The following is a 26237-nucleotide window of genomic DNA, read 5'->3' as shown; positions in this document are numbered from 1 at the left end:
TAAGAAAATATTGTTTCTCATTTTTGAGAACTGTAACGGAGCTCCCTGTACCCCGGCTGGGAGCCTCCGCCAAAGGACTGCTTCCTACCTGGAACAAGGGAAAAAACTCAGCGCTTCTGCCCCCAATCGCAGTGGCTTGACTGGTGTCCTGGAACCTCTCCGTCCTGGAGCCGAATAGGGGACTAGCTCTATCGACTCCCAGGGACTGGACGATACACAGTCCTGGGAGCTGGAGTCCTTACAAGGACTTTCCCCGTTTAATCCTCCTCGCTGGAACAAACTGGAACAGTGATTAGCCCTTTCCATTTCTAGTAACCTCATGCCACATAGTTCTGGGTGTACAGACTGGAATGCTTTAATCTGTCCAGATGGCCTGCTTTTATAGAATAGCCTGTGCGAGGGGTCTCCCACACAAAACAACAGGGAAATCCCCCCCAGGATTCTCTGTGCCTGAGAGATAATTACCTGAGCAAATACTTATAAGTTAATTATCTCTGAGGGACAGAAAATATAACAATTTACAAAATACACATAAAATACACGAAAAACCCCCACAAAAGTCACATCCCCTGATAGCCCTGATCTGGGTGACCAACATATCCAAAAAATAACAGATTGGTTCAGGGGTTCGGGTTTTCCATGGAAGTCCCTTTTTGACCGACCGCACGTGTGGCTTAAGCCCAAAAGTGGCTTAAGTTCCATGAAATCAGTGCTAGCAGCCGGTCAACTTCGGTAACATAAAAACAAATAAAATACCAAACGTAGTCTCTATTTGAACCATGGAGCTTGTTCGCCTCATCCAGATGAACGATTGCACCGAACAGTGTTCTTCTAGGATCTACAGAACCGAACACAGGCGATGATGGAAGTCCAGCGGTGTTCGGGAGTTTCAGTGACTGATTTTAGTTCCATGAATTCGACAACCAAACACCGCTGCCTGCGTTTATGTGAACAAGATGGCCGCCACATCGTGATCAGTTATATGAATTGCAGCCACCCAGACAAACAATTAAAACACTGAGGTGAGAACCGTTCCAAGGTGTTAGTATGGGTTAACAAGCTCCCAGGTGGTCCCTGGTTCGTGTGGTTGTTCGGTTCTCGAACGGTATAGGGAAATTACACGAACCAAGCCATTTAAACAGTCTTTTACAAGTTTCCCTGCAGGGCCCATAGTCTGTGGGCAGGAGGCTGACAAGCAGGCTCCTCCAGGAGCTCGTGGCAAACTCACGGTATTATTGACAGTTGAGAAATTTCCATTGGCTAATAGTAAATCAATATTTCCTTTGCTATATAATAAATGTAAAATTAATATGAATCTTATTCAGACAGTATGTTAATAGAAGCATCAGTGGTTTGAAGAAAAATTATACAGAAACTAAAATTCTTTTTTTTTTTTTTAAATTCTTTATTTTGGTTGTGCGTGGTATAACAAAAGGCTTGTTCAGCCACAACAGCGGTCACAAGCAGTAATACATCGAACAGAGGAAACATAACGTGGCATGTAATTATACCGCACATTTTAGTTTTATGAGAGAGTCTAATAGGGTCCGCCGTTTCAGCAGTGTGCTAAAGATTTATAAAACATTCGACAGTGTCACGTCGCCATATAAAAACTCAGGTACATCACATTTTGACACAAATATGGTATGACGTTAACAGCACGTTATTAAATGCGTGATGATCAGGCTAGGCAGACGTGTCTAGGCATTGTTCTCAGCAGTGTAAATTGTTAACGAATCAATGCAAAACATAACGACAGGTAAGAGTTAAACATTTTCACCCCCCTACATAACACCGCTTTGCTATCTATACATAAAAGTCTAATGCTGCGTCAAGGGTTAGTGTGTGAATACAGGTTACATTTAAGTGTAAGGAGGAGTTTACAACGTTTATGGGTACACTTATGAGTTGTGTTGAACAATTGCGTAAAAGAATTTGTGTAGTCAGTTGCATAGTGCTGTTGTTCAATTAAGTTGCAGAAAATGAAGATAATAAAAATACAATCAAAAGTAAAATTGCATTGGCTCCGTTTACATATCTGTGATATAGAGCGAGTAGGCGGAAAGCTTGCATGAGCCAGTGGTCTAAAGCAGTTGCCTAGTGTGTCGCATAGAGCGGTAACATTGGCCCACAACTGAGTACTATGGTTTAGGACCAGCAAGTAGACTTAGGGCAATTGAATACTAGCATTTGTTTTGTTTTTTTTTTTTTTGTAGATTGAGAGGGAAACAGTCAATACATAAACGTTGAATGGTTATAAACTGAAGTTAAAGAAAAGCATATATACAACTCGTAATGGGTGAGAAAATTAGTAAAATAATAGTAGAATAATAGTATTAAGGGCAGCTATCACAATGCTTAAATACAGTGTGGGTGGATGGGAGCGTCTGAACCCGGGTAGTGAGTTGTGCTGTTAACGCTAGTGTTGCTGTGCCCTGTCTGGGAGAGTGAGGAAGAGGGTAGATGGCATGTCAAGCACGTTAGTAAAGCAGGTGTGAGTGTTGCCGGATGGTCTTTGGCAGTGGAGCAACTGCATGAGAGGCTTTGTGTGTTTATATGACATAAGCAAGCTGACGTTAACTAGGCTGTGACGTCCGGGGATCGGTCAGCTACGCTAGTAATGCAGTGAGAGATATTTACAGTAAGCCCGTGAGAGGCGTTAGCATAGGGCGGGCTAAGCAATAGCCAGGTTGTGGCGTGTAAGGGTTGGGCCTGCAGTGCTAAGTGCATGCGGTACCTCTGGCTTTCCAAGCCAGGGGGTAGTGTGAGATGTGTGATGGCAGGCTGTTCTACAGCCAGGGCTAAGATAAGGGAGCATATCCATCGCAAGTTATATAGCGTATATAAAAAAAAAAAAAAAAAAAAAAAAACAACAACATATGCACTTAATAAGTCCCGCTCTCTCACCCGGACGGGCGCTGGTATAATAATAAAAATAAGAGTAAAAATAAAAATAAAAATAAAAGGAGTTGCAAGCCGATTCCTGATGTCATCCGTGGCTCAGCGTGATGGGTGTCGTGTTTGGGAGCATCGGGTGCCAATAGCCGACTGTCCTGAGGGGCTAAGTATATGATAGGGCGGTAATTGCCCTGGTAGTGGTCGTCCATAGGTAGTCACTTGGACCTTCAGGACCGGGAACATAAGAGTCTCGGAAATGCAGGTAGTTGTTCGGGTTAGAGTTCCCGTGTGTACGGGCCAGAGCCCTGGGTTATGGCACCTTCAGACTTCTTTGAAGTGCAGGTTGTGGCCGCGTCTGCCGGTAGGTCCGATGGCCGCCTGGGGACAAATTCCGGAGCGGTAGCAGTTGCCCAGCGTGAAGGGTGTTGGAGACTCGTCGGAGGCTTAGACAAGTTAGGTATGTCCAGGGGTAAGCCTAGATGCCTCAGGGCCGACTTTGCTTCCTGCAGGGACCTAATGGTGTGCGTGGATTCGCCTTTGTTAACCTGCAGGGTGTGCGCAGGGCCCCAGCGGTACTTCACATGGTGTGTGCGCAAGTGAGCAGTAAATGGTCGTAGGGCTCTCCTCCAAGCCAGGGTGGCCCCAGAGAGATCCGCATAGAACTCAAGGTTCATGTCCTCAAACAGGTAAGTTGGGTGTTCTCTGGCAGCTGTCTGGACTGCGGTCCTGTCCCTCTGGGTTTGGAATTGAAGGATCACATCTTTAGTAGCTGTGGCCGGGGCTGTTGCAGGCTTTGGGATGCGGAATAGGCCTTCCAGCGTCACTGCCTTAGCAGACTTCGGGGTCAGCAGTGCTGAGAGGAGCCTGCGTGCGAAGTGGGGCAGTTCAGCATCAGGTATATCATCTTTGACGCCTCTGATCTTCAAATGTTTCTGGCGGCGGTTATTTTCCAACGTGGCGAGTTTCAACTCAGTTTTTTCGTTTTGCTGTTTAAGCTCTGCAACAGCCTGCTGCAGATCCTTGATTAGGCCTCCGTGGGATTCTAAGGTTGTGTCCACCACCCTTAGCCTGCCGTCTATGCCCTGCAAGGCCTCCTTGAGCGATGCCACATCGGCCGAGATTTTTTGATGGTGTTCCGCCATCAGGTCTCTGATTGCCTCCATGCTTACCGGTGTAGGTTTTACCGCGGTTGGCTGGGGCTGTCTCCGATCTGGTGTCTGATGTGGCCGGGCCGGAGGGGTCATCTCCTCCGCTTCATCGGAAGTTTCCTCGTAGAAATCCGAGCATCCTCCATGCATGGACGCCATTCCGGAGCTAGTTGCGCCCTGGGCCTTCCGCCAGATTTCGTCGATCTGTAAGTCCAGTCTGGGTTTGTCCGGTTTAAGTTTTTTTGTTTTTCGCCCCATTTAGGTGCCGGTATGCTATGGGGTCCCCACGGGGGTAGGTTAACCCGATAATAAGGGTTAAAAACGCCGTTTTTAGTTGTAGTGGCCTGGAGCTCTTCAGCCATGCGACCAGTCGCTTCAGTAGTCAAGCCACGCCCCAGAAACTAAAATTCTTTTGAAGTTATTATACTAAACGTTAAATGATAAAATTAAAACATGGACACTTATCTACAGGGCATTACAAACTGCTCAGTCTACCTGTCTGTGTCTGACACACCCGTAAAACAACACCCGTTTTTCTTTTCCTTTTATATATTTGTATTTCTTTGGCTCATCTCCTATAATAATAAAATCTGATCAACCTTTCTCTATTTAGTATAAAGCTGTAATAGCTTTTCAAGACACAGTAATGCAAGCAATTATATCAAATCAACTAACTTAGGATTGCTTTTCAAATCCATTCAGTTGGCTGTGTTTTTTTTACTGAACTCATTCCTTTGCCGTCATAATATTTCCAAATCCTAAGGCTACCATAGAAACAACAGTTTCTCTTTTAAATTATTGGTGCCATTTTCATCCATTTTAGTGGACGAGACAATTTTAGAAAAGTGTATCACAAATAAAAATAATTGTCAAGCAAACAAGCCCTTAAAGGGACACTATATGGCCAGGAACACAAACCTGCATTTCCTGAACCAATAGTGTTAAAATCTCTATGTAATCCTTGCCCCTCTTTGGTAGTGAATTCCATGCGCACTCCATTTATGCAAATCCACCAATATGTTAAGAATTACGGTATCTTAGTTAACATATTGCTGGTGGACATTTACTAACATGCCTCCTTTTTAGAGCACTGTTGGCTAGCTTTGGCACTGTAGATATTTGAAAACTAAATATAGATGCTCTATATAGATCTATTTAACTAGATGCTAAACCATCTTAAACATTTCTGTGCATCATGGGAGATGCAGTTAAAAATGTCAGCGCTGGCCAGGTTCTATAACAGGAGAAGACAACTCTTTATAGGACAATCCAAGTGCTACCAGTCCAGGGCAGCTCCACTCCACTGCAACAAACAGCCACCAGGTTGGGCACAGGAATGGAGACAAGTCAAAGGCAGAATTACTATAGCTTACAGTGCAATGTTTCGGCTACCTATAGCCTTTTTTTTTAATGTAAAGCCAAGGTTAACAGACACCTCAAGCACTGAGGATTATCACTGGAAGTAGATACAGGATGCTAATTCAGGAATCCCACAAATAATGATGTCAAAGCCTTTTTATGTTTTCAATTGCACACTACATGGTTAAAGGACAAGATGTAATGGACAAGTGATGGCTCGGCTATTGTTTTTACATATGACAACATGCAGTGACACCCTGTAGCGATGACACATCTAAAGTATTTTCAAGGAGATCATTGGAGTCACTTTCATTGAAAACAGACTTTATTTAATTTACTTAGCAGGGATGACGAGTACATCAGGGAAAGGAGGGGGGGGGGGGAGGAGGGGTGGCGATTCCACTACAGCCTTTTTATCATTACATTTTAAGCTGCTTTTAGGAGTATAGTTATATTGAACTGGAACAAATATAGCATGACATAATTTTACTTATACATCATAGAGATTCTGTATGATGGGTTAATTCCAGGCCTGTGCAAAATTGTTACCAAAGGCTGGAATCCTGGGAGAGTTTAGGATGCCACTAATCTGTAATTAACCAAATGACTTTTTCTCATTAAGCAATACGCTGAGTATTACAACGTTAACAAAAACATATCAGAAATGGCAGACCGATAATAAACCCAAGCCTGCTGGCTTGTCATAGGGAGAGAATAAAAACAAATTACATTCATTCAAAAAATGGAGGAATAATTTAAATGATGGTGATCAGACTGGCTCTGGATCTGAATGTTCCCATTGAGAAAACATACTAGGCAGAGAACAAAAAGTACGTTTATATATATATATATATATATATATATATATATATATATATATATAATATAATATCACCATGTAATTTCAATTTGTCACCTACTGTGGTCAACACAAACTGGCAGTATGCAAGAGTTCTTGGTGATCAATGCTTGTGAGATAAATACTTTTCTCAGCTCTGAGTTGGGTTAACCTTCTCCCCATCTCTAATGACCTATAACTACCAAAAGGCAATCCATCCTGTGATGGAACGCTGGCACTCCGATTGAGTACCTCTGCCAATCGATGCTCCTAGTGCTCGCTGAGGACTCAAAGCACTCCAATCGACACCATCAGCACTGCAGACCCCACTTCCAGCGATACAGCTGCGCCGGGGTCTCGCCGTCTCCACCCACCCTGGATCCATGACCAGGATCCAGCTCTCAGTGAGTGACCCTCTCCTAAATTCAGAAAGCGTAGCAGGAACAAATCAAGCTCTTGCTGACTCTGGGGAGTATGTGATTATAGCAATCCCCAGAGTGTAGTTATTCCATCCCCCAAGCACGAGCCAAGGCTTCAAGAAAGGTTCAAGATGATCTGACTTTAATTAACACACACAGACTTTTATGCAAGTCCCCATGCAAGGGGACATCCCACAGGGAGGGACAACATGTAACCAATCCCGTACAGTAAAACAGAAGGCACACCCAGCACAAACACATAAAATCCTCCCCTCTGCCTGTGATATAATTACTGAACACAATGGGTTAATGTAATTTATCACAGGCAGGAAAAATATACTTTTTACAGCATATTCATAACTTCTAAAATATAGATCACATTGACATAAAAATTATATATTCACAATCAATCCATTCAGGGGAACAACATATCAAAAAATGTCATAAATCAGACCAGGGGTTCAGAAGTTAGTAAAGTATCTTTTGGGGCCTGGCTGGCAGCATGGCTATCTGGCCCAAACCGGTTTTACAGAGCCCTCTATCCTGGAGACAATGGGGAAAATAATCCAATTATATCCAGGGATAGAGGCAGACTCCATTGAGCACATGTTACCAGTAAAACACAAAAGGATACAAAAATACATAACTCCTATCATACTGAATTGAACGGGCCAAATCTCCCAGGGTCCATAGTCACAGGGCAAGAGGCGGGCAAGCAGTCCTCTCCAGGCCCAAGTGGCGAAGGGCACTTCGTCACACATCCAATCTGGATGGCAGTCTGCAAATGTCATTTGCACATTATCAGAGCATCTGAAGAGAATACAGGTTATGAGTAACCAGGGTTTTGGCAAATCGTACCAAGCAGTTTGAAAAAGAAATTGGGACATGGCACCCATATGATTATGGAATTAAAACAACTACAAATATCAGAAGTTGTTCTGAGGCTGACAGCAGAATGAACTACCGTATTTTTCACTCCATAAGACGCACCACACCATAAGACGCACCTAGTTTTTAGAGGAGGAAACCCAGAAAAAAAATATTCTGAACAAACGGTCCCATAGTGTTTCTTACTATGGGAAAGTTTGTTCAGAATATTTTTTTTCTCCCCTGTCCCATAGTGTTCCTTACCACCCACTCCCCTCTCCTGTTCCATAATGATCTTTAACCCCCCTCCCCTATCCCATAGTGATCTTTAAACCCCTCTCCCCTGTCCCATAGTGATTTTTAACCCCCCCTTCCTCTGTCCCATAGTGATTTCAACCCCTCCTCCCCTGTCCCATAGTGATTTTTAACCCCCCCCTTCCTCTGTCCCATAGTGATTTCAACCCCCTCCTCCCCTGTCCCATAGTGATTTTTAACCCCCCCTTCCTCTGTCCCATAGTGATTTCAACCCCTCCTCCCCTGTCCCATAGTGTTCTTTAACCCCCTCCTCCCCTTGTCCAATAGTGTTCTCCTCTCCCCTCATCCCATAGTGTTCTCCCCCCTTTCCCATAGTGTTCTCCCCCCTTTCCCATAGTATTCTTCCCCCTTTCCCATAGTGTTCTCCCCCCTTTCCCATAGTGTTCTCCCCCCTTTCCCATAGTGTTCTCCCCCCCTCCCATTGTCCCATAGGGCACTTTCCCTCCCATAGTGTCCCCTCCCCTCCCATTGTCCCATAGTGTCCCCCTCCCCTCCCCTTGTCCCATAGTGTCCCCCACCCCTGCCCCCATAGTGTCCCCTCCCCTCGTCCCATAGTGCCCCTCCCCTCAGTGTCCCATAGTGTCCCCCTCCCCTCCCCTTGTCCCATAGTGTCCCCCTCCCCTTGTCCCATAGTGTCACCCTCCCCTCGTCCCATAATGCCCCCTCCCCTTGTCCCATAGTGCCTCCTCCCCTCATAGTGCCCCATAGTGTCACCTCCCCTTGTCCCATAGTGTCCCCCAATTACTTACCTGTCTTGTAGCGTGGGCCGGCTTCACAGCGCGCACCGCGGTACTGGAACTTCAATTTCAGGTTCCGGTTTCCGGCGGGACTGAAAGGAAGTGTGCACACTGAGTGCACACTTCCTTTCAGTCCCGCCGGAAACCGAAACCTGAAATTGAAGTTCCAGTACCGCGGTGCGCACTGTGAAGCCGGCCCACGCTACAAGACAAGTAAGTAAAGCTTCATATTCGCTCCATAAGACGCACAGACATTTCTCCTCACTTTTGAAGGGAAAAAAAGTGCGTCTTATGGAGCGAAAAATACGGTAAATTAATTTTGCGTGTAACACAAGGTGTCATATTACTTTAACGGGTTTAGACCACAAGAAAATAGGTCTAGGTGTTCCACAGCATTCGTACAAGACATTCTCAGTCTAACATAGACCTTGATTTAATATTGTTGGATACACTTTTCAAATAATTTAATATTAAATATTTTAAATGATTAAATAGTATGAAAAAGTATTTTGTAATATTTTAAGATATTTTTCATAGATTGTATCTTTAAAAAAAATATATATATATTTGAAAAAGGTATCCAAAAATCTTAAATCATTTTGAAAAGCTTAGATATAAATATTAAATTGAGGCCTTCATTCCTTCTTTAAAAAAGAGACCTTGTTGTGTTGCAATAGTGTGAGCTTTATCAACATGTCTAACAAAGTAGGCAACATAGAAATCTCAATTCAAAGAACAGAACAGTCATACGGACAGAACGTTTAATACTAGGTATGGTTAATAAACAGAAGTCACATAGCAATATGATTGGAGGAGGTGGATCACCTTAAAATAGTTGGAACAGACTATTACCTGTTCTTAAATGAAACGTGAATATAACAAATTGTATTGCAAAGCTGTTTATAGGTTATGATGCTGTATATTCTAGAGCAAGGTTTGCCAACAGGTGGAGAGAATTTGGAATGGTGCTGGATCCTATTACCTGTGAATCATTTATCATTGTTTTTTATCTCTAAATTTCTTTTAAAGCCAGTGGGAGAATTAAAAGATAATGGTGATGGTACATTTATCACCGGTAATAGGATCTGGACCTGTGGTGTAATGGAGAGATAAAAGCAATTATACATGTCAATAATACAATATGGTTAACAAGTGGTTAACCACTTAAGAGCTAATAGTGCCTTATATATTTTGCATACTGAACTACGCAAAATCAACTTAGGATTTAAAGTATACATTTTTACTAAGACATTAAGCTTTTATTAAATCAATATTTGTCTCTTTTTTTTCTGTAAGCTTTTTTTTTTATTTTCTTATGTAACACCAATAGGAAACTCCTGGAGTTCGATTACAGTTTCCTTAATTAGAACCCAGCATCTGTTAACGATCAGTAACGTTATCTGACTTTTGGCCAGAATTGTGCGACAGTTATCAAAATGATCATATTCCAGAAACCTTTTTTTCTGCTGATAATGCCATCTAAATAACAAAAAATTGTATCCTCTTTAAATCTTGGTCTAATCCTAGACATGTCAAGTTATAGGGCATTTGTGAAAAATGTTGTAGCGGAGCGCTAGTCTTAGCAGGAACTCTCCTCCGCTGGTACTCCAACAGCTACTCAGGAACAAGCAGGATTCTTCAGGAATACAGGCATAGATGCAGAATATTACACGATTCTCCCATCACCCTTACTAATAACTTGACAAAACTCAGTATTAGGAGCAGAAATGATCTTTAATGGGCCAGGCTGGCCTTTTATGCACGTTTTTCCCACAAGGTTACCACCCAGGTGGACCTTGTTGGGCACAGGTAAAAACAGTAAACAACCAATAAACACAGAGTCAGGTAATGAGTTACTCCTATACATTCCACACAATCCTTCCCCTCTGCTTAGAAGATAATTGAGTTCATTACTGTATCAACTAAATTATCTCCAAACGAAAAAAATATTTTTTTTATACATTTTTAGAAGTACCATAAAAACTTATCCTACTCCCAGACATCCCCTATCCTACTCCCAGACATCCCCTGATAGCCCCGATCTGGGGGAGCAACATACTGAAAAATCACCCAGATCGGTTCAGGGGTTCGACAATTCCATGGAGGTCTTAGTTTTACCGACCGCACACGAGGTGTATGCCGAAAATAGTTTTGTGCGGTCGGTCTACATTTAAGAGTCTGAATTACACGAAATTGCATATAAAACTGGTTTGTGCCTTAGTTTGTTTAAATCATCTCGTTCGTGTGGTTCTTTTCACCAAATGCCGCTCTGTTCCCCTGAGTTTACACAAACCTACACGAGGATGGAAGTCTCTGCGGTGTTCATGCCGTCAAGTGTCCAATTTGGGTTTCAGACACTCAACGACCAAACCCTGCTGGTGCAGTTCGTATTCCAAAATGGCCGCCGCCACGTGTTCGCATATACGAATGGCGGTCACCCAAGGGATCACCCAGTTGGTTTGTGTGTTTGTGGTTAAGAGAGTGTGAACAAGGTTAGGAAGGTCAATTGGCACCACGCTCCTCTCATGGGTGGCCTGGTTGTTCGGTACTTAGTTCGTTTGTCGAACTATATAGGGAAAGTCAGCTGAAATAGGGATAATACCGAACAACCAGACGAAAAGACACAATGTAATAATTTGTTACTTGTTTCCCCAAGTAACGAACAGTAGCAACACAGGAAAATAAAGGCACACAAGGGGTATGGACAGCCCCTAGTACAAAGAGGGGTACTGGAGCAAAGCCCATTCCGCTACAAATGTCCTGTTTTAGAAGAATTTGGCACATGCCCAGTTTCATTTAAAACCGTAGTAGAGAGGTCAGCCATTCAGTTGCCATTGGGACGTCTGAGTATGATGCTCCTAAATAGATGCATTCCTATTGGCCATTGATCAGGAATATGTGTAGTATGTGCAAAATCATTATAAATAAGAAATGTTTTCACAAATCACATATGATATTGAGATGCTTTCCTGCTCGCAACACAGCTTCTTTAGACAGTCATCAAACGGGGCAGAGGAGTCTGCAGAACCTGAATCATCAAAAATACATTGCTTTCAAATATACCCTAATGCAAAGCCTATATAAAAGGGTGACTCTAACACTAAATAAGTGTTAATATTTTATTTACAAGTCATTATTATTATGTGCCCCCCTCCTTTAAAAAGCAATAAATAAAGCAATAGATTACTTTTGTTGGATGAATTTGCACTTTCTCTTTTTCCCCCCAATTCTTTATTTTTGAATTTGCACTTTCTAATGCGGAAGTGTAACTGGTCCTTATTTGTGTGGCTGCACAGGGTCTAGGCATGTTGCATGCATAGCAACTCTGTCTAGAAAGAAGCTTTCTTCAGAATACTCTTCCATAAAGATTCTAGAACCGTTGGAGTAACATTGATTCTTGCAAGAGCATGGTTTTAAGTAAGTCCCATTATTTAGGCTGTTTTTTCACACATTCATTAGAATGGGAAGTGTAGCTATTTTACTGGGGATATGGTGACTTTAAGATAAAGTAACTGCTCTGGAAAAAAAATCTAAAATATGCTCTTTAGTGAATGAATGCTGTTATTGCACCCCTTCATCAATACCTGATCTTCTATGGCGGTAGGAGGAGGTCTGTGCACCTGGCAGAGCAGATCTTTCTTACTTAATATGATTCCTGTGCTACAGAGAAAGAGTGCATTAATATGGTCAGGTTACCTCAAAATCTTCATGTGCCTGAGTAATACACCTACGTATTACTTAAAGGACCACTCCAGGCACCATCAAATCTTCCTCTCAGTGATGTTTTTATGGTGTGTGAAGTCCTCAAGTGGCATTTAATCACAAACTCTGCACCCTATCGCTCTACCCGTCTATTTTCTTTCTTGGTCTGAGGACTCAATCAGTAAGCCTCAGATCAGGCACTGCCGATAGGCACAGATTGTCAGGTGACTAGCTCCCCATTCAGAATAGAGGGCAGCACATGATCCAAGGCTTCCTGATGTCGTGGACCAAGAAAAGATACACGGGGGCAGAGTGAGGAACCACTGTCTTACAGTGTTTGGATTTAAACCATATTGCTAATGTTTTAACCCTTTAAAGTATGATGGTACCTCCTCACACCATAACAACTTAATTGTGATGAATATGTTTTGGTGCCTGGAGTATATCTTTACACATTAGTGACATAAACTGTTGCTACACACACAACTGAGCTGAACTGCACAATGGCCGACACAAAGTGCATGCGCATTCATTGTCCTGTGTGTATTTGCAAATACAATGTGCACGTGAATACAATTTCAGTGTGAAAGCAGGACACTGAGATATATTTCCCATATTGGACACTTAGAATGCAAGCACTAGGATTTTATTATATTTTAATCCCAGTTCCTTCAAAAGTATTTTCTATACTTTATACTACAGGCGTGTCTGAAGTGAGACTGCCCCAGCTGGGTAACACATTCTGTGATGGTTTGATCCCATAATCCGTCACTTGCAATAACATAGAAACATAGAATGTGACGGCAGATAAGAACCATTCGGCCCATCTAGTCTTCCCAAATCAGAGCCTGCTGTTTACATATTCCATCTTTTGTTTCTGAGAGAGGGGGAGCATTGGCCGAGCACAGCCAGCACTGATGTTATTTCTAAAGGAGAACATTCATGGGAACAACTGCCAGTTATTAAGAGATTGCTTCACTTTGCTTAAATTAATTAAGAGTGTAATTGTACGTCTAGCTGGTCTAATCTGCCCGTAGTTTAAGTAAAAGTAAAACAATATATATGTGTTCTTAAACATTGGTTGTGAATAAAAACATTTTGAACTCCAGCTTTTCATATTATAGCAAGTTTTAGCAATTGTTTATTAGATGGAATTTACAGTTTTGTAAATGCTTTTTACAAATGACGGATTACTCTGGCAGTTTAAATGTTTAAAGAAAACTCTATTGATTTTATTTAATTCCCCCCCCCCCCAACTATTTAGTAGATAACATACACAAACCTTGACATACAGATACACAAACTGGCACATACACACACAGATATACACACACTGACACAGGCACACACACACACACACAGACACATGTTTATATTTGCTGTTAACTTACCTTTTTTTTTTTTCTTCAGTGCTGCAGGCTGAGGCTGGTGTGCCAGCTGCTCCCTTTCTCCCTCTAGCCGGTGCTCTAACAGGCGCTCTGTCTGGGAGGAAGTGCTGTCACTTTCTCCCAGCATACCATACAACAGGGGTCCGGTCGCGGTTTTAGATGGCTGCGGCGCCTGACCGGACCACGGTTTAGCAATACCCATCAGGTGGCACTAAATGCTTGGCAAATCGCAGCGGAAACCCCAATTTTGTTCTCGCAGAACCCTAAGGTTCGGCTGAACACCAATTGGGAAACGCTGGTCTAGAGTGTTCCTCCTTAAGAACTACACATCCTATGATGCTTACACCGGCTGAGTATGATGAGATGTGTAGTTTGCAAACTCCTGTGTTGCCAAGGTTATCCATTCCTCCCTTATTCTATACTTGTTTGTTTAAGTTCACAAGATATCAGCTGAATGATTTGTAGACCCGACCAGCGCCATACTCTAATATAAGAATATTATATAATATATAAGAATAATAATAAAAGAATAATAATAAAGAACCAAGAGTTTTGTTTGTGCATTCATAGCAAGCAAGAGGCAGCCGGGAGTGTGTTGAAATAATCGAAGAAAGGAAAAAGATAACCGACTTAACCCCTTAAGGACACATGACATGTGTGACATGTCATGATTCCCTTTTATTCCAGAAGTTTGGTCCTTAAGGGGTTAAAACCAAGTCCTAGCTCATTGAACAATATCAGTTATTATTATTACATCTTGCCTTCCTCTTCTATAGTTTCTGCCTTCAGTACTTTGTTAGAGTTCTGGTTTTTGGTTCTATGACGTGAACAGGTAATTCACATCGAGGTAAGACCCCTTCCATCACATTGTAACCTTTATAATCTCACTGTCAGTGGTTACATTTCAAAACTAATCTTAGTCAGTCTTGCTCCGAAAATGTTCACAGAAAATAGCAAGGAAACGAAATTAAAGAGACAGAGGGAAAAATGTACTTTATTTATTTTTGTCACAAAGCGAGATTGAGCTTACTCGTGGGATAAATAGTCATATTGACTTTTACAGAATTGCAGAAAAGCAAAATCACAGTTTGTGTAAGATGGCCATAGACCTCTATATTATAAGATAGATGTTGCCATGTGTAACATAGATATATATGTTTTCTGACATACATACAGAGTAGATTGTGCATATCCCTAGTGCTATGGGGTATTAGAAACAATCTTGTAATACTCAAAAAAACAATTTACATAATAATAAAAAAACAAAAACATTAAGAACCATTTTGCTAGTTAAAATAGCCAATGCTTTGATTTGCTGCGATTTAAAGTCTCCCAAAGAGAAGTGAGCTGTTCAGATATAAAATTCTCTAGCAAACTAAAACTAAAATTCTCTAGCAAACTATTAACTGTATTTAAACCCATTAAGGACAGAGGTATGTGTCCACGTTCTGAACCAAACAAAGCCTTGAATTTGAACAATAGATTTGTTCCACCATAATTTAAAGGTTTCTCTTTAAGTGCCCCCATGCATATTCTATATTATTTTTAAAGGACTCAATTGGCTTCCATATAACATCCTTTTTATATACCTAACACGACAGAAAATTTTAAAAATAAGGGGGGAGATGGGGGGAGTTTAAAAAAAAAATGTAAAGTTCATATTTTTGCTTAAAATTATATTTAAACCTCCAGTGCAACTAATGACAAAGAACTCAAAGAAGATTCATACATCAGTTCTGATTGTTAAATGCCTAATATGTTTAGTATCTAAATTAATGTTATTGTTAACACTAACCCCGTACTAACGCTACACCAACCATACCCAATGATTACACCAACTCTAACTATATGCCTACCCCAATCTTGCCCTTAACTTCAACCCCAACCCTATACTATCTTTAACCCTAAAACAACATTAACTTACACCCAGCAATAACATTTAATTCATGCTAATCCTACAGCTAACTCTAACCCTACGCAACACTAGCTGTAACCCTAGCCTACTCTTACCCCTTCATCATACCCTAACCCCACCACTAACCCTAAGATAACCCACTGCTAATATTAATTCTGATATTAGAAATGTGCTTTCTATTTAACACAGTAGATGGTGATATATTGACACCATCTACTGGCCTTTTTCTGGGAGCCCGATTACACTGTTATCAATGCTGACAGTTTGCAAAGCCCAGTCCCAATCAGCTGGGGACAGGCTGGGAGACCCTGCCAATGCCTATTCACACCCTGGAGGATCTCTCCACAGCTGCTAGCACCTTAGCTCATCGCGGTTTTCTGAAAAGGTTAAAGGGCTCAGTGCAGTGGTGACTTCCAGGACAGAACTCCTCTGTCAGTCTGGGGATACTAAAAATGGTCTCCACTTACTAACAGGAGCCCTAAGTATCCACTGATACCTTGGGTTAGGGATGTGGGCAGGGATAAAACCCTACTTACACCAAATATGCAAGATGTGTTATGACATCATAAAGGCATTAAAGCCCATTCTAGTTTAAACCTAATGACAAGTCTTAACGTCGTTAATGGGCTAATAAAAGCAAGGTTCTGCTTGCATAGCTTAGTATCCATACATGAATTGTCCCATGATGATTTGTGTGTTACATATTAAAGTGTATGCGTAAAGATTTGATGATAAAATAACCCGTCTTGTTGAGCTTAGCTTTTAGCTAACTAATCTATCCTCCAGTTACTGGGGTTTAATTCCAAGCAGTATATGTTACTGGGCATTTAATGGTGTAATTAGCTCTATAACAGCAGCAGGGAAGCAAACTGGTAGCAAGTTTTAGAATGTTGGCAATAAGCTGCATAGTTTCTATCCCAGGGTTTATAGATTTGGCAGTATCCCATACTGGTGTCTTAATGTTTGCGAGCCATATGTTATTCACTTTTTATGATTAGAATGTGCTAGGTTTTGGCAGAAAGAGGATCTTTAAAACATCTGTATTTATAACAGCTTTTATTAGTGCATATGGGTAGGTAACGATAAACACAGATGAATTGCAGGCTCTTGTGTCCATCCCTACGCAGCTTCACAAACCTTTCTTAACCTTTTAAAAGAACCATTACTGCAGAGTGGAACTGACCCATTCTTGTTTCTGAGTATTGTTTTTTTTGTACCTACGTAGAGGTAATACATTAAAATATGGAGAGAGCAAAAATAATAAAAAAATAAATAGAAAAAGAGAAGATTTTTTTCTGTGTGCATATTTTCACACATTATATTATTAGCCCTGACTCTGAGTTTTGCCTGCTTTGCCCGCTTTGCATGGACTCTCATTTGAATGGACTCATTCTGGTCGGAGGAGTCTGAACGGTTGGACATGTTTACAAACCTTGTAGGACTCGATCAATGCAACTCACAAGCCCACAAATTTTACAAATCACTGGCATTTCAAATGACGTACCTTCCACTTATCAACACTCCTTTCTACCACCACCCTCACTGATTTAATACCATGAAGGTGTTTTGACCTCCCTACTATCCCACTTTTGTCGTTGTCCCTTTAAGTTAGTAGTAGCACTGTGGATTTTAATAGAGGGAGTGGGGGCAAAAAACACCAGCAAAAATTATACCTAGCTATTTCTCCGTAATCTGTATAAAATTGAGAGGTTATGTGACTTCAGTACCTGACTCTGTTTTTTTATAGTTGTATGCGTTGTCATGAAAAGGCCATTTGTGCATTTTCATTGTTTAAGTAAATCTGATAGAAATATGTATATATATATATTTTAATTACTAAGTGCTAATTTTTAAAATGTTGCAAGCCTTGGTTATATTTGCTATTCCGCTGGGATTTTCTACATTTCTGCCTTTCAAGTAGTTAACTCAGCCCTGGAAACAATTCCTCTCGACTCCATCTGCTCATATCATTTGTCCAAGATTAAAATCCAAATAATGCGATTAAATATTTATAGAAACATAACCGTAAATGAGCCAATCCATTTTTAATAGACTGTTATATTTCAAATACAGTGTACAGAAGTGTTTTCTTTTCTTCTTCTTCTTCGAAGAATGCCTGGTTTTAGGCTGCATATTGTTTTTATTATCTAGCCAGAGAGAGACCTGAAATGGCACAATATTCTCGCGTTTACCCATGTCCCAGCTTGCGTTTTAATATAGTTGAATCATAGTCATTCTGTTGAATACAACACTGGATTTTTTTTGCTAAATAATGAGTTTTGGTGCATTCACACAACTGTGTTTAACGTTTGGACAAATAAGATGAGCTAAACAAATTCAACTATCTCGACTGTCCTGGCCGGAATAATGCGACTTGTTGATTAACTCCCCACAACTCACTTTTTAATCACATACTATGAGTCCGCAAAATACTATAGCGGCCTTTCATATCGATTATGTTGTAATTTTGTTTTTAAATATGCATACATACGTACATGACAAAAATTGGATGTTTCATAACCAAAACATTATTATAATTCTTTAGGAAATTCAACATATGCGTCAGGGTTCAACCAGGATTAACAATTTCGTATTTTAGGCACGGTTGATGTTATTCCAAATAATAGGATCTGAAGGTTATGAATTAAAATTCCTACCTCCACAAGCTGGCTAAAGGCTGGGAGATCCATTGCAAATAGATCTGGCCCACTATACTTCATTAGAGGGTTACTCCAATCATCATTACTGCAGCCGGCTGTTATAGTTATGATACCAGGTTACCCGTTTAGCAATGATTTGCCCGCTTACCTGGGTTCACGCCTGGCTCAATGTAACCCTGGTGGTCCAATGATGCGATTCTGACTATATATTTGCATTTTATTTTAAAAATAATATAATGAGCATATCATCCCCATTGTGTGGTGTGTTTCCAGGTGTGTACTATGGGGCTTGGACATTATTTAATGTCTCATTTTAATTAGTTGAGAAATGATGTAAAATTGACTGGGGAGTAATTCTATCCGATTTAAACTATATTTCCAGCCCAGGGTTCTACAATGTCAATTCTCCTCAATTCCTATTTTAATAAATAAATCCCCATGTTTATAGTGAAACATGAAAATTCTCTAAAAATGTTAAAATAGCCAAAAAAAAAAAAAAGGAAAGATGATCTAAGTCAGCTGTGCTTCTAGTTTGGCTTTGTTGGCCTTAAATTTGAAATTCACTTTGAATTCTCACGTTAGTAAATACCTGGCCAGTGAAGATTTGACAAATATTCTTAATAAGCTAGTACAAGGTTAATATAACTTCACTATGATCTGTTGTTGGTATTATTATTGGAATTAAGTTGAGTGTCGCAGAATATTTTCCAAACTATTAAATATTTTCCAATACTCTGGCGTGGATAGCGATTTAACTTGGTACTCAAATTTAGTTTTTTTTTAGGTTGTTTTAAATATCAGGTAAAAATTGGTTCATTGGTGCTAGACCCCCAAATTCTACAGGTACCCTGGTATTTTAATGGTGGAGAATGTTTGGCCAGCAACAAATCAACTCAAAGACTTTCATTGTAATAACCCTTTCACATTTATATACAATATTACAATATATTGAGTTTTCCTTATTACTTTGCAGCGTAGCTGCTGCATTTTTGGCATAACGAAATTAAACCATTTTCTATTAATACCCAATTTCTAGTTTTGATATGTGAAAACCGTTCTGCTTTTTTTTTACATTTATCTCGTGCTTTACTCATTTGACTTGATATTGTAATTACATCGTTAAATCAAGCTTTTCTTTCAAGTCGATAATATCCTTATTTCTCCTTTAGCACTCCCAGGGACTTGTAATGAGATGGCTGCACCCAACATGTTTTATACTAATTAGTGCGCTCATTATATTTGGTGTCGGCTTCACTTGATGTAATTCCAAGTAAGGTTTCCTAACTCCTAGCTAGAGATGTCTTATTTACATAGAAAACTGATCAGAGACTTCAGAGTAATGAACTTAGCGCAAGGAAATTATTCTCACCTCTAGAATTCGAGTGTTTAATAAATCAAGTGACTAGACTTAGGATAGGATTTGATTTTCAACGTTTTCTTGAAGGACACAGAAATGTGCTTTTTTTTTTTTATATAAGGGACATACTTGTGTCACACCCACGTTAAGTATCTTTCTGTTCCTGCACACGTAATTTTACAATAGGAAATGTATATTCACTAAATACATAACTTGGGGGGGGGGGGGAGATTGACATAAATTGGAAAAAAAAGAACAGGACGAATTGATGACTTGATGCTACATTTCCCTGTCACCGCAATTTGCTATTTAGCACGTAAATCCCCAGATGTTTCTTCCTTTAATTTATTTGTTTATATTGAAGCATGTTCTCAACACCAATTTTGCAGTCACGTAATTCCATTCCATACTATATATTGAATACAATTCCCTCCAACAGTAACTACTATGTCCCAAATGTGACAGAACGCTGAGTGACGCTACAGAAGAAATACAAAAGCCTCGTAGAATTAGAACAATTCTGAGGCAGGTTCACGTGGAAACATTAAATTTAGCATTTGCATTTCTGTGCTGTCATGCAATTTTCTATGGTTGGTTTACTTCTGCTTTGGTGAGCTGGTTTTGCTTTCATCCATTTGTTTATTTTATTTATTTTTATTTCATTTCATATTGGAGTTCATTTAAAACGTTTTATTTATATATATATATATATATATATATATATATATTTATTATTATTATTTTTTTTGCATGTTCACAATTCATTTGCCCCTCTATTTTATTTTCTGTTCATTTTTGGTTGGGGGCGAGCTTTATCAGAGCCCTTGTCAACCCCTCTGCTCGAGCTAAGTGGACAATATACCTATTATCAGAAAGGGTGGAATCTCTCTCTCACACCTTCTCAGTAGAATCTCCCCTCCCCACCCTCAGTTAGTTCTCTCAAGCCCTTACTCCAGTTATCTCTCCTACCCTAGTCTTTGTATATTTGTTAATTCCCTGGGATGGCGCTGTGTTATCCCTCTCAGCCACCGTACCCTGCGCAGTGCTGCCAGCTATGAGGGGAGATGTGACATAATGTCATATCCCCACCTGTTACACTGTATTGCTGCCAGTCACATGAAGTACTAAATCTGAGAAAGACGGCACTGTTCCACCCTGGGCACTCGTTGCTCCACCACGTTACAAACACTCCTGTGGGCAACTGGTTGCTGGAGTTGGGCTGAAGGATGGGCTACATCTTTCTTTTGGTTTAGTTATGGAAGTCTCTGAACACTGAGTCAGCCTATCACTTTCAGTGCAGTGGTGTCCCCTCTTTGTGTGCACCCTGTGCAATCACACTAGTCACGCAACAACTAAGACCACACGTTTATGTAGGCTCGGTTCTCATACATGTGAACATATTGAACCCAGGTCCCAATTTACCCTCTCTGCTGCCCAAAGAACAGTTTCCTCAATGTGCCCCAGTCTGACATATATAAGAAGCCTGGTGTGTGTGGTTGGATAGATGAATGTGACTAGTTTGGGGTATGAACGTATGGTGACTATGACTAGGTGGGTGCTTGGATGGCAGTAAGTGCAAGTTCTGAGGGGGTAGGTGACATGTGGCTAAGTGTATAAATGTGACATGGTGAGTGGGTATGAGTGGGAGGTAAGATGGGACTATCTGACTGGGTGGATAGGGGAATAGGACCAGTTCGGAGTATGGATGGGTGGCTGAATGGCAATGTGCATGTAAGAGCATATTTGTGTGCATGTAAGTGCATGTGAATGATGGGTGTATTTGTAAAGCATGCTAGTGTGGGGGTTTAGTGGTGTGTTTTTATAGAGTGTCAGTGTGTGTGCATGAGTATATTTGTGTGAAGTATTTAGTGTACATGTATAGATGTGTTTGTTCACTGTGTTTCCAATTCCCATCTGCCCCTATTTATCTCACCATGCCCCTTTATTCATTTATCTCCTCCTCACGTGTTCCTCTCCACCTTTACCCAAACATACCTTCTTGCTATAATCAAATTTTTAAATTGTTCCCTCTTTTCGTTCTCCCTTCCCTTACTTCTTTCCCTGATTCCTCTCTAGTTTCTGTCTTCTCTCCAAATCCCTCACTTGAACCCCTCTTCTTTTCTCCTTAAATGACTTGTTCCATTCTGCTTTAAGCAATGTTTCTCCTCCCATCCATCACCTGTGCTCTTTAATCTCCCCTTCCAATCATTTGTTCTCCTCTTATGTCCCTCATTCCCCAGTTGTTATTTTTTAGTCTTACCTCCTTCTCCTGTGTCTTTCTAATTCCCCCCCTTGCCCAGCGGTGTGGGGGATTCAGTAAATGCAGCCAGAGGTCCAGGAGGTCGCCCAGGGTTATGACACTGACGTCCTCTCTGTGCACTCACCTGCAATTGGTGCTGACAAGAAGGGGAATTATGTACTCCTGCTGTTCCACCAATGATGTAGAGTTTCAGCAGGGCGGTCCCACTCCCATGTACCACACCAAGGCCGTGGCCTTGTGGGAAATCTAGCCCTGATTGCACCACACCAAAACGTGGCACAACACCAAAACATGGCACAACACCAAAACATGGCACAACGAATGGTGATATATTAACATTTTTGTGCTTTTTTAAAATATATATATATATATTTTTTTTTAATGAGAGTGATGTGAAGAGATACGAGAACTGTTAGACTACTGACAAACATCAAGCTGTTAACAAAAAAGTAAGATCAAACTGTGCAATTTGCAGAATGTCTCTGCACACTTCATTACATTTTGGTTTTAAGGCAAGTTTAAGGCTAGTTTGTTTAATAGGTGAGGCTGGCATGTTAACTTATTTATTTTAAATCAGTACCGTGGCTTGGTTTAATTAGGAGATAACAGCATGTGCAGGCAATTAGATAGATATGAGCAGGATAACTTGACATAATGTGACAGTATCTTATTTAATTGTATCTGCTTAACCTGAGACCAGCTCAGATATCACCATATATATGTATAAATCTGACCTAATAAAAGTAGACACAGGAGTGTAGTCTTAAGGAGACCATAAGCAAGGATATGCCTTGGTTTATCCCTAACACTGTAAGAAATGCAGCTGTGATGAACATTCTAACTATGTAGTTTGTTTTTTCCATTGTTTGTGCTTAATGTGTAAAGAGAGTGACGATGTGTAGTCTTCTCATTGTTCCATTAGAAAGATAAAAAAAAAAAAAAAGAAACAGACGAGTGAAGTCTAATGTGTTTCGGGCTAAGGAAGTTCTTGGAGAACATTAGAACGAGACATGTTACCTGCCAAACATACTTTCTTCTTCCTTCCATTCCAACGTGTCTTTTAGTGCACAATTCATATAATTTGCACAAGGAATCAATGAAACGTGCACAGAAAACCACAGCTGCACACTTGATGAAAATTCCGAGATACTTAAAAACTGACCGACTCTGATTACTGCGTGCAAAAAGCAGAGCAACGTTTGAGTGCTCTGTGTGCTTCACTACAGACTCTGATCTGCCATCTTAGAGGGACACTATAGGCACCATAAGCACTTTAAGTGATTGAAGTGTTAATAGTGTCTGGAGTTAATGGGCTCTGGTCCTACATCAGTGTTAAACTGTTTTCTCGCCATTTAGCAGAGGTGCCTGGTCCCGAGCTTTCTTTAGCTCCAATCCTGTTTATTATACCTTGAAGGCCATATTATTCTCTGCCTCGCACCATACCAATTCATACCCAGGATTTGGGCAGTGATAGCCTGAGAGTGCTCAGCTGACACTCTCATTCCATCACGGTCTGCTATCCCTGGTATGGCTTGAGGCACGGCGTAACTGCGCCTTCGCCATCTCGTAATTGGGGGCAGGGCTTCAAGCTGCTGGGAAATGAGAATCCCTGCTGAAAGGCGAGTAGGCAGTTTGCCATTGATGTGAGACATGATGCATGTGGACTCCAATATATTAAAGTGGCTACGGTGCAAGGACTGAAGTAGTTATGGTGCACACAGTGTCCGTTTTCAATCCTTTACTGTATCTAGTCCAGTGTGTTCCTCCCTCTTACTTACTGCACTCCTAAACCCGGTCATGTAGCTCTGATAAAGTAAAAACGGGTAAATCATGACATTCCTGTTAAGGTTTATATAGTATTTAATCGTGAACTTGCAACGTTAGCAGTGCAATACGTCACTGGCCGCTTGTTTGATTTGGTGACAGTAATTTTTTTTTCTTTTGAATTTATGTGGCTGTACAAATTCTGAATTACTGTGTGTTTTAACTTGCGTGATAAAACGTTGGGCACATACATTATTAATGTCAATCAACTTTTCTTTCATGTGTAATGGAAACTTGCAGTGCAATTTATAACATAATCGCTGAAACTTGCGGAAATGAATAAAAGCTTTTACCGGATGATGTATTGATCCCAAGCCCTATTGTAACGGACCGTTTCACACACAAGAGGATAAAACCCAGTTTAGGCGATAATCCCCTTTACAGATGCACAGGCAGCTACTGCAAACGCCATTCTCCCGACTGGAGACACACGAACACTGAATCCGAGAAACCTTTTAAATTCTCCCAAGCATATGAATGCTGTAGACCATTGAATAGGAACCATACGAATAGGCTTGTACTCCTAGCAGTCAACTGGAACAGCATGCAATAAATCCTTCCCCCCAATAATGAGACGACACTTCACTTTGAGGGTAAAACAGGAACTCTGGACTGGCTCATCCAGCCTGGCTTTTATTTCCAACTCACACATACAGGCCACACCCAGGGGGAGGCATAAAAGAACCAATGACATAGATGTTACCTCCCACACATCCCCTCCCCTTAGTGTGACACATAATCCCATTATGCATACAGTTTAAAATATACTTTTACACAACTTTCATAACTTTAAAACCATACATCACATTCACATAAAAATACATATCCACAATCAATCCATTCAGGGGAACAACATATTAAAAAATGGCATGAATCCGACCAGGGGTTCAAAAGTTACTAAAAGTATCTTGTGTTCCTTTCTGGCTGGCAGAAAAACATCCCCACAATGCACCCTGGTTTCCTCCCTTCTGCCCTGGAGTTAATTGGAGAAGTAATCCAATTATCCAGGACTAGAGGCAGACTCCATTAACCACATGGTTGCAAAACGACATAAAACACTTTAAAATACATAAAGTCACATTTACACATAACACACAGACATTTCACATATCCCCAGATAGCTGGGATCGGCGCGCACAAAACTACCGAATAGCGCGCAGATCCTACTCACACAGTACAATTGCCATGGAGCTAAAGCCTTTCCCATAGTCTTTCATTATATGAATAGGCTCCATGGTATGGCTATCTGGGGTATCACATTCCCATAAAGTCTGGTCCATAGTCCAAAGGCAAGAGGCGCGCAATCAGCCCCCTCCAAGGACACGTGGCGAGGTCGGTTTCACCACACTTCTCCCCTTTACCCCCCAGACTAACAGGGTACTTGACCTCCTGCCGGTCAGTGCCCTTGTTAGTCCAGCAGCCCACCCACAAGACAGAAATAGCAGAGCAGCCCACCCACACTAACCGGTTACTACATCTGGGTGAGGAAGAATTTTGTCCAGGTTCTGGTGTCTCACCACTGCTGTGTGGGAGGCTGGTAGACTGCCTTGGTGGGTTGCTGAGGGGGCAGAGACCAGCGGTACTCTGTCCTGTTGCCAGCACTACCACGGGAGTAGTCTGGTGGGCGCCGGGTGGCTGGAGACTGACTGTCTCCCCTTTAGGTGCACATCTCGGCTGTCGGAGGGAGAGATCGACTGTCTCCCCTTTGGATACCTCACTCTGAGGCTGTGGAACAGGACCGACCGTCCCTACTCCTTGTGCTGTAAGTGCAGAGACTACGGTCCCATCTGCACAGTTGTGGGGCTTAACATCTCCCCGTGGTGGGTTAGGCTGCCGTGGGAGAGAGGGTATAGCAAGCTCCTCTCTCTGGACGGTGCACTGCCGCTGGGGAGAGGGGTTAGCAGGCTCCTCTCCCTGCCACTCTCTCTGCTGGGGGAAAGGGAGACCAGCTGTTTCCCCTTTCATTCCCTTGTCCTGCGGCTGGGGTGCGAGACTGACTGTCTCTGCTCCCTGCAGGACACACTGCCGCTGGGGAGGAAGGACGACACCTTCAGCTCCCTGGGATACACACTGCCGCTGGGGAGGGAGGACGCTGCTCTCCTCTCCCTTCACTTCACACTGCCTTCCTGGCACATCACTTTGCTGCTGGGGGGCAGGAACAACAACCTCTGCCCCCTGTAACTCAGCCTGCCGCTGGGGAGGGAGGACGACACCATCCGCTCCCTGGGTTACACACTGCCGCTGGGGAGGATGGACGACACCATCAGCTCCCTGGGGTACACACTGCCGCTGGGGAGGAAGGACTGCACCTTCTGCTCCCTGGGGCACACACTGCCGCTGGGGAGGATGGACGACACCATCAGCTCCCTGGGGTACACACTGCCGCTGGGGAGGAAGGACGGCACCTTCTGCTCCCTGGGACACACACTGCCGCTGGGGAGGATGGACGACACCATCAGCTCCCTGGGGTACACACTGCCGCTGGGGAGGATGGACGACACCATCAGCTCCCTGGGGTACACACTGCCGCTGGGGAGGAAGGACGGCACC

The 26237-nt window shown here is 41.8% G+C and overlaps 1 protein-coding gene across 2 annotated transcripts in view; it reads left to right on the top strand.

Moving 5' to 3' along the window:
• The window catches only part of KCNH5 (potassium voltage-gated channel subfamily H member 5), a 215366-nt gene that overhangs the window by 110478 nt on the left and 78651 nt on the right, over positions 1-26237 (top strand). The gene's annotated exons all lie outside the window — the stretch shown is intronic.

Source organism: Pelobates fuscus, chromosome 13, assembly GCF_036172605.1.
Source record: "Pelobates fuscus isolate aPelFus1 chromosome 13, aPelFus1.pri, whole genome shotgun sequence".
NCBI classification, from domain to species: domain Eukaryota; kingdom Metazoa; phylum Chordata; class Amphibia; order Anura; family Pelobatidae; genus Pelobates; species Pelobates fuscus.
The sequence above is the reverse complement of the archived record's forward strand: the minus strand, read 5'-3'. Positions and strand labels throughout refer to the sequence as shown.